At 40.3% G+C, this 12,983-nt stretch overlaps 2 pseudogenes; both read left to right on the top strand.

Moving 5' to 3' along the window:
- The first annotated feature begins 3,333 nt into the window (after nucleotides 1-3,333).
- LOC136398354 (small ribosomal subunit protein uS2 pseudogene) lies at nucleotides 3,334-4,169 on the top strand (annotated as a pseudogene).
- Nucleotides 4,170-11,064: 6,895 nt separating this feature from the next.
- Nucleotides 11,065-12,455, top strand: LOC136397734 (adenylyl cyclase-associated protein 1 pseudogene; annotated as a pseudogene).
- Nucleotides 12,456-12,983: the final 528 nt, after the last annotated feature.

The raw sequence follows: 12,983 nt of genomic DNA, 5'->3' as shown, positions 1-12,983 counted from the left end.
AATAATAATTAAAAAAAAGAGACAGGGAAATTTGGAATGCTGGTTGTTAGACCACTTTTCCTATAAAGTGCTCACTTTGTTCAAGCAAAATGTAAAGTTTAAGGGAACTTATTCTTCATTTTCAATATTTATGGTGACTATCCATGGGTAAACTGCAGTTGAAATGTGGTGGAAAAAACACATTGGCCAGGGGTCTTGTTATGAGGAACTATCTTGTAAAGTTAACTTATTTTGACAACTTCCAGATGTGCTTCCTCTGACCAGAAATACTGAAATAGTGGAGCATGGCACAGATCACAGAGACATGATTTCTTGCTATACAGAGGAGGAGTGTTTATAGAATCAATTGTTTTCTACTTAAACAAACTAAAATTAGAATATATTGATTTTAAATTAATATTTTTGGTAACACTGCTGTTTATTTGGGATGTTATGATTTATTATATCACATGCAAGAAGGAACCAATCATCCTTATTCCTGTGCCTCTGTTTTCCCTTCTTTTTAGTTTTTTTTTTGTTGTTGTCATCCTCAGCCATTTTCTTAGCTACGTGATGGCTGAAAGAGATGGTCACTCTACATTCTCAAAGCATATAGCTCACCATCTTCAGAGAGGGCTAGTAGGTAAGAGATGCTCTTTATCTCCTTATAACATATTCTAAAACCATAGTTCATTTTTCTTTGAGGGAAACCTGCTGAGGGTCTTGTAGGCAGTGAGGGTATAACCCTGGTATCAGAACACCCAGAGGAGCTTCCAGCTTTCTAAAGAGGTATCATAAAATTCTCAAAAAAGTTTATGATGTAACTTTTTAGAATTTGCTTCAAATTGTAAGCCATGTGTGCTAGTCTATCCTTTTTCTAGTTAGACTGTTTTAGAATGTATGAGTGACAACATAAATAGGACTTAAACCATCAAGAAAGATTAGCACCACTGTTATGAAAGATGTCAAAGTAGTTTTACTGGCTTTACCACAACCCATTCCCAGCTACACAAGCACAGGAAGCAAAGACTCTGGATCTTTGCTTTCACTTTATTTATTTATTTATTTATTTATTTATTTATTTATTTATTTATTTATTTATTAGTGTGGGCACACACATGTGAGAAAGAGACAGACACTGAGGGAGAGAGAAGCATCGACTTGTAGTTGCATTACTTTAGTTGTTCATTGATTGCTTCTTGGAGGAGCCTTGAATAGGGAGCTCAAGCTGAGCCATTGATTCCTTGTTCAAGCCAGTGACCTTGGACTCAAGCCAATGACCAGGGCTTCAAGCCAGCAACCTTTGGGCTCAAAGCTGTGACCCCATGCTCAAGCTGGAGAGCCTGCACTCAAGCCAGTGACCTTGGGATTTCAAACCTGAGACCTCAGCATCCCAAGTTGATGCTTTATCCACTGCACCACCACCAGTCAGGCTCTTTGCTTTCCCTTTAAAGAGGCACTGAGTATTTGCTGGCTTCCTCCTCCTCATGTCAAAATTAAACACCAAAGTCATGATCCATCTATTGTTACACGGTTAACAAAGGCTTCAGCATATGATTCAGCATGTGGTTCATGCCATAGTTCCTCCATCTCTGCTTTCTGTATTTTTTTTTACATGGAGAAGGTGAAGCTATCCTGTCAAGGAAAAAAGATTTGTCATTAGAAAGCACTAGTTATAATCCTAAACTGTAAAAATTTCTTCTGTACTTTTTAGTGACATTCATTTAATTTGTGTGTTCACGCCACAATGCAAGCTACTTTAGTGATACACCAGGAGTTGGCAAATTTTTTCCAGAAATGCCAGATAGTAGATATTTTATTTTTTTAATAGTAAATACTTTAGACTTCTGGGCCACACATCTCTATGGCAATGACTCAACCCTGCCATTTAGGGCAAAAGCATCCATAGCCAAATAAAACTTTCTTTGTGGACACTGAAATTTCATTTTCATATACAGTAATTATCATGTGTCATAGAATATCATTCTTTAAAAATTTTTTAATAAATTAAAAATGTGAAATTTTCTCTTAGCTCACTATGTACACAAAAACAGGCAGCAAGGTTGATTGGGTCCATAGACTAGTTCACAGTCTCCTGATGCACCAATATCAAATTTTGGGGAGTTAAGTTTACCATTGTGCTTAAAACTTCAATTGTGCCTGTGCCTACATTCTAAATTCTATCGTAGTATTTGGGTGGAGGGGCAGGGATTTACAACCTAACTGTAAAATTCTTTTGGGGGATGAAATTTTGTATTTATAAATTAAAACAGAGAAGACAATTGTTCTAAATCTGAAAAATCACTAGCACTAAACAGCAATTAACATTGCCATATTAAACTATCTTGACAAATTGTCTTTAAAGTAATGGGCATTTACATTTTTAAGTTTTTAAAATAAAAGCTGACTAATTATAATCTTATTCTGGAATTTTAGAATACACAGAAATATTCAAAGTTTTATACAATATTGACTTGTCATTTTTAAAATTGACTCTCCAGCATGTTTCCTTCCCAGCCAAAAGACACTAAAACAAAGGCCCTGAGCTTAACATTTCTAGGGGCTTTTCAAAACCTTAAATCATCTTCTTAAAAGATAACAAGCACTTGAAAGTCAAATCATTATGAGTTCATAGTAATGGATATTTTCCCCATGAATGGCTGAACTGAAATTGTCAGCCCATTTCAGAGTTGTACCAGATGCTAGCAAGTTTCAGTCCCTGGAGTTAAAACTTGACACATAACAGTACTTGCTCCTTGACCTCCCAATCTTAGTGTTTTACTTTATATTGGAGCCTAGTTAAAGCAAAGGATATCTCAGCTTTCATAAATTTGTGTTTAAATTTCAAAAAATATGACTTTGGTTCTATGAGCATCTCTGAATTTTAGTAAGAATAACAGGATTTATTCTAGAGTATTTGAAAGCTGTATGTTTTAGGGGAAAAATATATTACTTGTTTTCTTTGCATACTACAATCACCTTCAACTATGGCATGTTTATTTCATCTTATAAATACATTTCTCCCTTGGTAGATTTCCATACATTTTTTTTTTACAAAGCTTCCCGTTCTTCATGTTTTTAATTTTGAAACTGGGTTACAACTACCTAAAGGTACACCACAAAACTGGTAGATGAACAGGTAGGTAAGGCAACAAGATAGCTAGATAATTATACTAAATAGCTAGGCTTCCTTTTTTGTTTGTTTTTACTTAATTCTGTGCTATAAAACTATCTCTTTAAACTATGTTACAAAAGAATAGCACAAAAATCAGTATCTTCCTTTCTGCCTACCCAGAGATGGTCCCATGTAACATTGTTCTTGGTTCCCACATAACTTAAAGGGAAACTTTCATAATGTCTGGAGCCCTTGATGTACTGCAGATGAAGAAGGAGGATGTCCTCAACTTCCTTGCAGTAGGAACCTACTTAAAGGACACCAACCTTGACTTCCAAATGAAACAGTACATCTGCAAAAGGCAAAGTGAATCTGAAGAGAACCTTGGAAAAGCCTCTGCAGGCAGGTCATGTCATTGTTGCCATTGAAAATCCCACTGATATCAGTGTCATTGTCGGGGAACACCGGCCAGCCTGCAAGCTGTGCAGGAGCTTGCTGCTGCCACTGGAGCAACTCCTCTTGCTGGTACCTTGCTCCTGGAACCTTCACTAACCAGATCCAGGCAGCCTTCCGGACCAAGACTTACTGGTGGTTACTGACCTCAGCACTGACCACCAGCCTCTCACAGAGGCGTCTTATGTTAACTGCCTACTATTGCTCTGTGAAACATACTCTCCTTGGTGCCAGGTGGACATTGCCATCTCTTGGAACAACAAAGGGGCTCACTCAGTGGGTTTGATGTGGTGGGTGTTGGCCCAGGAAGTATTGCACATGCATGGCACCATCTCCCGTGAACACCCATGGGAAGTCATGCCTGATCTTTACTTCTACAGAGATCCCAAAAAGATTGAAAAGGCTGTGACCAAAGAGGAATTTCAGGGTGAATGGACTGCTCCAGGTCCCAGGTTCACAGCTGCTCAGCCTGAGGTCACAGACTGATCTGAAGGCCTGCAGGTGCCCTCTTGTCCATGCAACAGTTTCCCACTGAAGACTGCAGTGCTCAGCCCATTCCTGAAGGCTGGTCCCTTCTGCTAAGACAACTGAGTTAGTAGGAACCACCACTGAGTGGTTTTAAGCCTCAAAAAGGAAGGAAATTCTGACATATGTCCAACATGAATGAACCTTGAGATGATTATGTTAAGGAAATATACTGGGCACTAAAAAAACAAATACTATATGATTCCACTTCTATGTGGTACCTAGAGTCAAATTCATAAAAACAGAAAATAGAGCCTGACCTGTGGTGGTGCAGTGGATAAAGCGTCAACCTGGAAATGCTGAGGTCGCCGGTTCGAAACCCTGGGCTTGCCTGGTCAAGGCACATATGGGAGTTGATGCTTCCAGCTCCTCCCCCCATCTCTCTCTCTGTCTCTCCCTCTCCTCTCTAAAATGAATAAATAAAAATAAAAAGAAAAAAGAAAATAGAATGGTGGTTGCCAGAGGTTGGGAGAAGCAGGGAATGGGGAGTTATTGTTTAATGACCGTAGAGTTTCAGTTTTGCAAGATAAAAAGTGTTCTGGAGATGGATGGTGGTGACTGCTACACAACAGTATGAATATACTTAATACCACTGAAATGCACACTTATAAATGGTAAGACAGTAAAGGTTATATGTATTTTACCACAATAAAAAAATTTAAAAATATATAGTTGAGGTCTATTATAAACCAAGACCTTTGTAATCAAGAAGTCCTGAATTTAAATGTTGTGAGTTTATCTATCTTTTCCTAAAGCTCATTTTTCTGGACCATAAAATAGGTCCAATAATTAAAAGAATTAATGAGATAACACATGTTAAGATCTTACTACAGTACCCAAGACAATGCCTATGACAGTGTCCATTAAGTATACAGCTCACAAAAATTAGGGGATATTTCAAAATGAATATGAAGTGATAAGAAAAGCATTTGAGCCTGACCAGGCAGTGGCACAGTGGATAGCGCGTCGGACTGAGATGTAGAGGACCCAGGTTCAAAACCCCAATGTTGTCAGCTTGAGCACAGGCTCATCTGGTTTGAGCAAGGCTCACCAGCTTGAGCCCAAGGCTTGAGCAAGAGGTCACTCGGTGTGCTGTAGCCCCCAGTCAAGGCACATATGAGAAAGCAATCAATGAGCAACTAAGGTGCTGGCAATGAAGAATTGATGCTTCTCATCTCTCTCCCTTCCTGTCTGTTTCTATCTGTTTCTCTCTCTGTTTCTCTCTGTCTGTCACAAAAAAAAGCATTTGATTTTTTTTTTATTAAACAAGAACATCAGAAAAGCAAATGACAAGTCAAAGAAAGTTGTTTGATTATGTAAATGAGATGGAAAACCAACTTTTATTTTATTGGTGAAATGCATTATGACTATACAAAAGGCTGAAAGTACTGGAGTATCTGCATGTTCCCTGATCCCCTAATTTTTGTGAGCAGTATATATCCCCTTCTCTTCCTCTAATTATACCAATAATTCAAATATACATTAAATGGGATGAAGAGGAAATTCTTGGAGGCTTTCCCTTATAGCAATGCTATTGAACTTTCCTAATTTCTTTTCAGGACACCAGGATGTAAGGGAAGTCCCCAGGTTTAGTTGTTAGAAGTATGCCTCCCAGTGCCACTTCTATGCTCTTTTACCTATAAATGCCCATTTTCACCACTATTCTAATTTGAGACTAAGCTTAAATATGATTAAATACTACCTCAATTACAGCTGGACCCCAAAGAAAGCACTGGGGGTTAGAACCACTTAACCAAGTTCTGTCTCAACTGTCACCACATTCTTAAATACAAACAGGCCTATTTCCAGGAGCAGCAGGCCAAAAAGAAAGGCATGCCACCAGCTGTCAGAACTGCTGTGAGTCCACACCTTGTATACACAGTGTCTGTTCTGTTTATATTCTTCCACCATTGATCCAGAGCAGGGGTCCCCAAACTACGGCCCGTGGGCCACATGCGGCCCCCTGAGGCCATTTATCCGTCCCCCGCCGCACTTCCGGAAGGGGCACCTCTTTCATTGGTGGTCAGTGAGAGGAGCACATTGACCATCTCATTAGCCAAAAGCAGGCCCATAGTTCCCATTGAAATACTGGTCAGTTTGTTGATTTAAATTTACTTGTTCTTTATTTTAAATATTGTATTTGTTCCCATTTTGTTTTTTTACTTTAAAATAAGATATGTGCAGTGTGCATAGGGATTTTTTTTTTTTTTTTTTTTTTTGCAGAGACAGAGTCAGAGAGAGGGATAGACAGACAAGAACGGAGAGATGAGAAGCATTAATCATTAGTTTTTCGTTGCACATTGCAACTTCTTAGTTGTTCATTGATTGCTTTCTCATATGTGCCTTGACCGCAGGCCTTCAGCAGACTGAGTAACTCTTTGCTGGAGCCAGCGACCCTGGGTCCAAGCTGGTGAGCTTTTTGCTCAAACCAGATGAGCCCGCACTCAAGCTGGCAACCTCGGGGTCTCGAACCTGGGTCCTTCCACATCCCAGTCCAACGCTCTATCCACTGCGCCACCGCCTGGTCAGGCTGCGTAGGGATTTGTTCATAGTTTTTTTTATAGTCCGCCCTCCAACAGTCTGAGGGACAGTGAACTGGCCCCCTGTGTAAAAAGTTTGGGGACCCCTGATCCAGAGCATACTCTCTTGTGCTGGGTGTGTTCTCACAGGAGAGATGTGTCTGGAGCAAAGTGCCATGATAGTGACCCTTTTAGGACCACGACTTTGACTGCTACCAACTCTCATTTTCAGAGGAAGCCAAAAAAAAGCAGAGTTGAGTGTCAATCCATCACCCAGACAAGCAAGACACACATAAGAAGCTCCTCCTGTGTCAGGGTTTCAGGCTGTCTACTCCCCAACAGGGACCCTTAACAGGGACCCCACTGCTCACTAATGCATCTCTCCCCACAATGGCTACATTAGAAGAAGGGATGTCTTTTTAATTGGCTAATTTGTTTCTACATCCACTCTTTAGAATCACTGACCTAGTTATTATTGCTTCAACTGTTTTCTTTTACAAAGGAGACCACATTTGGCAACACTAGAAACAACATTCGTGTGGTCACATCAGCAATGATGAGAACAGGGTTGCTACTTTTGCTTTCTTGTAAACCTTTTAGTTCATAAACAAACTAGATACTTGCTCTCCTTTCAACATCTCCCAAAGAGAAACATAAACAAAACAGAAATGCCTTGTATACAGTGTAAAGCCTCATGGATGAGTATACTAAAAAATTGAAGCTTTTCTAAGGAGACCATTTCAGATGATCTATTTCAAGTTCTCACTCTTGCTCTCTCTCTAAACATTTATTGAATAGCTCACTCAACTTATCGCCTCTTCCACCTATAGTTTATTTTATACACTCTCCCTAAAGTGATCTTAATAAAACTCAGGTTTATTTTTCCCTCTTCCCCGTTTAATACCCTTTGTTAGCTCTCTATCACTCTCATTTTAGAATAGCACACAGTAAGGTTTAGGATGAGGTCCCTGTCTACTTTCTAGCTCAATGCCTACCAATCTTTCTCTATTCATACAAAACTAATTTTGAACAACTTATAGCTCCCGGAACACTATTGTCTGTTTCAGTCCACATAGAATGCTTAAGAGAACGCCTCTTCCTTCTCCTGTTCACCTGGTGAACTCCTATTAATTTTTCAAAACCCAGCTTGGACTTTGATTGCCTCAGAAAAAGTGCACTTATTCCCATTTCACTCTTTCATTTACTTGACAAATTCAATAACATTTGACAAATATTTACTGACCTACTTAATATATGTCAAGTGCTGTGCTAGGGAATCTCATAACCACTGTTGTCATTCTGGCTCATACTCTCAGGTGCCAGGCACTGTTCTAAATAATATACATTTGTTAAGTCATTAACCTGAACAACAAGTCTATAAAGTAGATACTCTTGCTGTCGCCATTATATAAATGAAGCAACTGAATCCAGAGAGATTTAATAGCTTTCTCATGGTTATCCTGGCAGTCCAGATTTAAAGTGTCTGTTCCTTACAGACCTTGTTCATATCATAATAGAGATAACAAGTCTACTGAGAAAGATTGACATTAACAAGCAATTATAACAAAAGGTGACCAAAGAAGGAATATAGGATGTTAAAGAAGCATGCACCTGGAGACCTAACCTATTCAATTGGTGAGGCTTCCCTGAGAAAGATGTGCTTAAGGCTGGGTCATGAAGGATGAGTATAGAAACTGTCCACTTCAACTCTTACACAGACTGTCAAGTTACATGAGAGAGAACTCTTCTTAGTCATCTCCTTACACAGGACCTATCCTATTGTGGGCACACCAAGTGTGAGATGGTATTTATTAAATGAATAAATAACTTCAAATGTTAGGAGTCTTCTCTGAGCTCTACCAGAGGCTTTAAAAACTTTCTTATCTAATATGTAAATAACGATCCTGCAAGGCAGGTATTTTCCTCTCCCACATTACTGATTGGGAACCTGAACTTCATTTCATTCATGGACCTTTGTGTATCTAAAATTCCTTGCAGTTCCACTCAGCTTCCCAATCGACTCATGGACAGCTCTTTGACTCTTAAATAATTTATAATTTTATTTTTGAAATAAACATTTTCCCCATGAAACTCTAAGTGTTGTATCATATATATATTACAATGAAAGGCTAAGATTTTATGTTATACTGTGGGTGTTTATTTCATTTAATTGACTACTTCTGTCTTAGCCCATTCAGGCAGCTATAATAAAAAATACCCCAGACTGAGTGGCTTAAATAACAAACACTGATTTCTCCCCATTCTGGAGGCTGAAACAGTCCAAAGGAAGGCATAGGCAACTTGGGTGTCTGGTGGGAACATGCTTCCCAGTTTAAGAACAGCAGTCTTTTTCCTATGTCTTCACCCAGCAGAAGAGGTGAGCAGCTCTTGGGGTCTCTTTTATTAAGGACATTAATCTCATTTCTGAGGCTCCACCCTCATGATGTAATCAGCTCCCAAAGGCTTCACCTCCTAAATAACATCATATTGGGGATTAGGTTTCAATGTCAAAATGTGAATTTAAGGGGGATATGCACATTCTGTTTTTAGCAATTGTCCTAAGAGAAAATTTCTGTTTGTACTCAAAAGCTATATATTTGCTTTATCTTTATCCTAGATTGTCTATCCTGGAAGAGTTTCTAAGAGAGTACCTCAGCTTAACAGTAAAGGTAAAAAAAAAGTGGGGAGGGAATAAGTCTTCAAATAACTTTTCTTTTTTATACACCCTTCCTTCCTTCCTTCCTTCCTTCCTTCCTTCCTTCCTTCCTTCCTTCCTTCCTTCCTTCCTTCCTCCCTCCCTCCCTCCCTTCCTTCCTTCCTTCCTTCCTTCCTTCCTTCCTTCCTTCCTTCCTTCCTTCCTTCCATTAGTAGGTGCCTTTACAGAGAGAGAGGCAAACTTGAAAGTTGTGCTAGGAACTTATTCTTTGCTGACTATACAACTGACCAGGAATTCCCCACTTTCCCCAGAGTGAGAGGCTGCACCCAATTCAAATTTCCACAGGCTCCAAGGCTTCCATTTGCTAGATACCTGGTTTACCCTAGATGAGTTGTCTGTAATCACTTGGCATCTAAATACAGATTGCCTGGTGCCCAAGTAGTTTGAACTCCACTAATAAGATTATTCTCATGTGTTCCCTATAAGAAAAGAGAACAATAAGAGGGCAGGAAAACCTTTACTACAGCACAGACCCACAATCTCACTGGCAACAACAGATCTGTGGCTTCTCCTGCTAACCTTAGTTAATAAATTTCCCCAATAAAATTAATTATTTTACCCAGACTATGTGACTCCAACACTGTAGAATTCACTCTTAGCCACCTTGGAGGACAACACTAAACTTTTTTTTTTTTTGAATGAAAATTTTTGCTTTACTTAGCAATCAGGAGTAGGAGGTTTTGAAAGGGTGCTGTGTTAGGGATAGAGGGATGTGTTCTGCTGACAATTGCTTCAGGACAAGTTAGGGATTTTTTTAAAATACAACCAGATGCTCACAGGCCCCTGCCCAGGTAGAGAATGGATAACTGTCCCTCTCTCTCACTACTGCCTTAACTGGAAAATGCACAAGTGTTGGGACATAAAGAGTAGAATTGTTAGTCCTGAATCACAACTACTGTTGTGTGAACATATCAGGTTCTTCTTTCAACTCAGCTGTTGTTTTTTAAAAAAAAAAAAATGCCACGTTTATGTAACTGAATCAATTTCATTTACCTCTGAGCCACCATTTTTCTGAGATAGTAGGGAATTTCATTCTCTGCATTCCTTCTAGCTCTTGCCAGGATTATGCAAAGGAGCAGGGATATGCAAAGAAGCTGTCTTACACAGCTCCATAGCACTCAGGAGACTGTTCAGCCCACCTGGGTCATGCTCCTGTGCCAACGGAGACAGGTATCTTGGCAGGACAGGAAGCCAGTCTTCCTGTAAGCACTACCCAGTCACTTCTCCACTCAAGTCTTCCATGTTTGCCTCCAGGGGACAGGAGCTACCAAGCTCTGTCCTTGTGCCCATTTGAAAGACCTCATCCCCTTTTCCATTTACTTTTTCCCTTCCCCAAAGAACATTTAATTTATTTACTCATTTACTTACTTACTTATTAAGATTTCATTTATTGATTTTTACGGAGAGAGAGAAGGGGGAGGGAGCAAGAGGTATCAACTCATAGCTGCTTTATTTTAGTTGTTCATTGCTTGCTTGTCGTATGTGCCTTAACCAGGCAAGCCCAGAGTTTGGAACAGGTGACCTCAACATTCCATGTCGATGCTTTATCCACTGCATCACCACAGGTCAAGCCCCACAGAACATTTAGAATAAGATTAGAATGAGCACAGCAATTTGTATTTTACATGTTCTCTTTTTTCTACTTCCACTTTCTCTTCTTTTTTAATTTCTCCTTACCATTCCCTATCACTTACCTTTGAAGATGAAGGTTCAAAATCATTGGAGAGCAGCTATTTGTAGGCCCAAGGTGGTGCATTATGGCTGACATGCAAAACCTGAAAGATTGGAGAGTGCCCTAGGCCGCCTGGAGGCAGTATCCCATGCCTCTGACAGGCACTGCGGATACAGAGACAGTGCTCCAAAAACAGGAGCAGTTACCTAAGTGCAAGCATTTGACTCCTGGCTTGCTGGTCCTGTGGCAGAGTATAGTATCAGATGATCAGCAACGAGATTGGAAAAGAAAGGCAGAAACATGTGGAAATGGTCCATACAAGTTTGAAGTTGAAGTGAGATCTCTTGGTTACAATCTCTCAGTGCCAGCCATCAGCAGGTAATAAGCTTTCTTATTTGTTGGCTCCCATCTTAGAGCAAATCCAAGAAGTGACAACCTTTCGGGAGAAGAACCAAGGAAGCAAGTTGTTCAATCATTTGTTAGCTGTCAGTGAAAGTATCCAGCCATATACAGGTTATGGCTCCTAAGCCTGGTCCTTATGTGAAAGAAATGAATGATGCTGCCGTGTTTTATACAAACTGAGTCCTCAAGAAGTACAGCAGTATGGATAAGAAGCATGTGGACTGGGTCTAAACTTACTTCAGTATATGGACAGAGCTGCAGACTTTCATTAAAAAGACCCATACCTCTGCAAAATGAGGCCTGTGGCAAAAGAACTGAGTGGCTTGCTCTCTGGACCCTCTGCTGGATCAGGTCCTTTTCCCACCCCACCAGGCCTATTTCCCTCCACCAGTGCCTCCCAGTTCAGCATCAGAGGACTCTGCTTCATGCTCAGTACTGTTTGCACAGATTATCCAGGGAGACAGCATCACACATGCCCTGAAACATGTCTCTGATGAAATGAAGACTCACAAGAACCCTTCCCTGAAGGCTCAGAGTGGTCCTGTATGAAGTGGCCCCAAACCATTCTCTGCACCTAAACCAGGAGTCAGCCTACTCCCTAAACCAGCTGCAAAGAAGGAGGCAGCACTACTTGAACTGGAAGACAAGAAATGAAGAGTGGATAATCAGGAGAATGTTTTCGGCCTGGTGATTGATTACACAGAGCTGAAACAAGTCAAGGTTGTCAACACAACTCTGCAAATCAAGGGCAGAGTTAACTCCATTATAGTAGATGACTGTGAGAAACACAGTCTGGTGTTTGACAGCATGGTGGGCATTGTGGAGATAATATTAGGGATGTCAACGTTCATGTAACAGGTAAAAGGCCAACCATTTCCACCAACAAAACCGATATCTGCCACATTTACCTAAGCAAGAATTCTCTGGATTGAGAGATAGTCAATGCCAAATCTTCTGAGACGAATGTCCTCGTTACTACCGAAGGCGATGACTTTAATGACTTCCCTATCCTTGAGCAGTTCAGTATGTTATAGAATGGAGTTGGTCAACACAGTGACAGAAATTACTGGATAAGCGATGTGCCACTGGGTTCTTTGCCCTCTCACCCACATGATGGGATAAATCTGTATCAAGGAGGTTCTTTACTAGATTTTTTCTACCTTTCTGCTGTTTTTCTGCTTTGAGAGGCACTGCTACCTGCCTTTACTGGATTACACTTCAGGCTGAGATTGGGTGGGAGGGCAGGTCAGCTGAGTTCCTGCAGGAAAGGTGCAGCTTTTCCCTATCAGCTCAACCACATGGCCAGTCCATTCTTAAGGAACTACAGACCAGGGCTGGTGTGTTTTAGCTTTTAGTCTTTAGGGGTTATTTTACTAGCAAACAGTTTTTTGGGAAGAATAAAGCAATCCCCAGGATTTAACAGCTCAGTAAATTCATACACGTTAATCCTTTCCTAACAATCAGCATGAAGGTAGCAGAAACTGGTGTGATTGCAGCTGGTTCTTTAACCAGACTACTTTTTCACCATCGACAAGTGAGGGGAGGGTTGCACTGGTTGAACCTTGGCCATCTAGCACCCCAAGCAACATCGTCTCCTATCAC

Source organism: Saccopteryx leptura, chromosome 3, assembly GCF_036850995.1.
Source record: "Saccopteryx leptura isolate mSacLep1 chromosome 3, mSacLep1_pri_phased_curated, whole genome shotgun sequence".
NCBI lineage: Eukaryota > Metazoa > Chordata > Mammalia > Chiroptera > Emballonuridae > Saccopteryx > Saccopteryx leptura.
The sequence above is the reverse complement of the archived record's forward strand: the minus strand, read 5'-3'. Positions and strand labels throughout refer to the sequence as shown.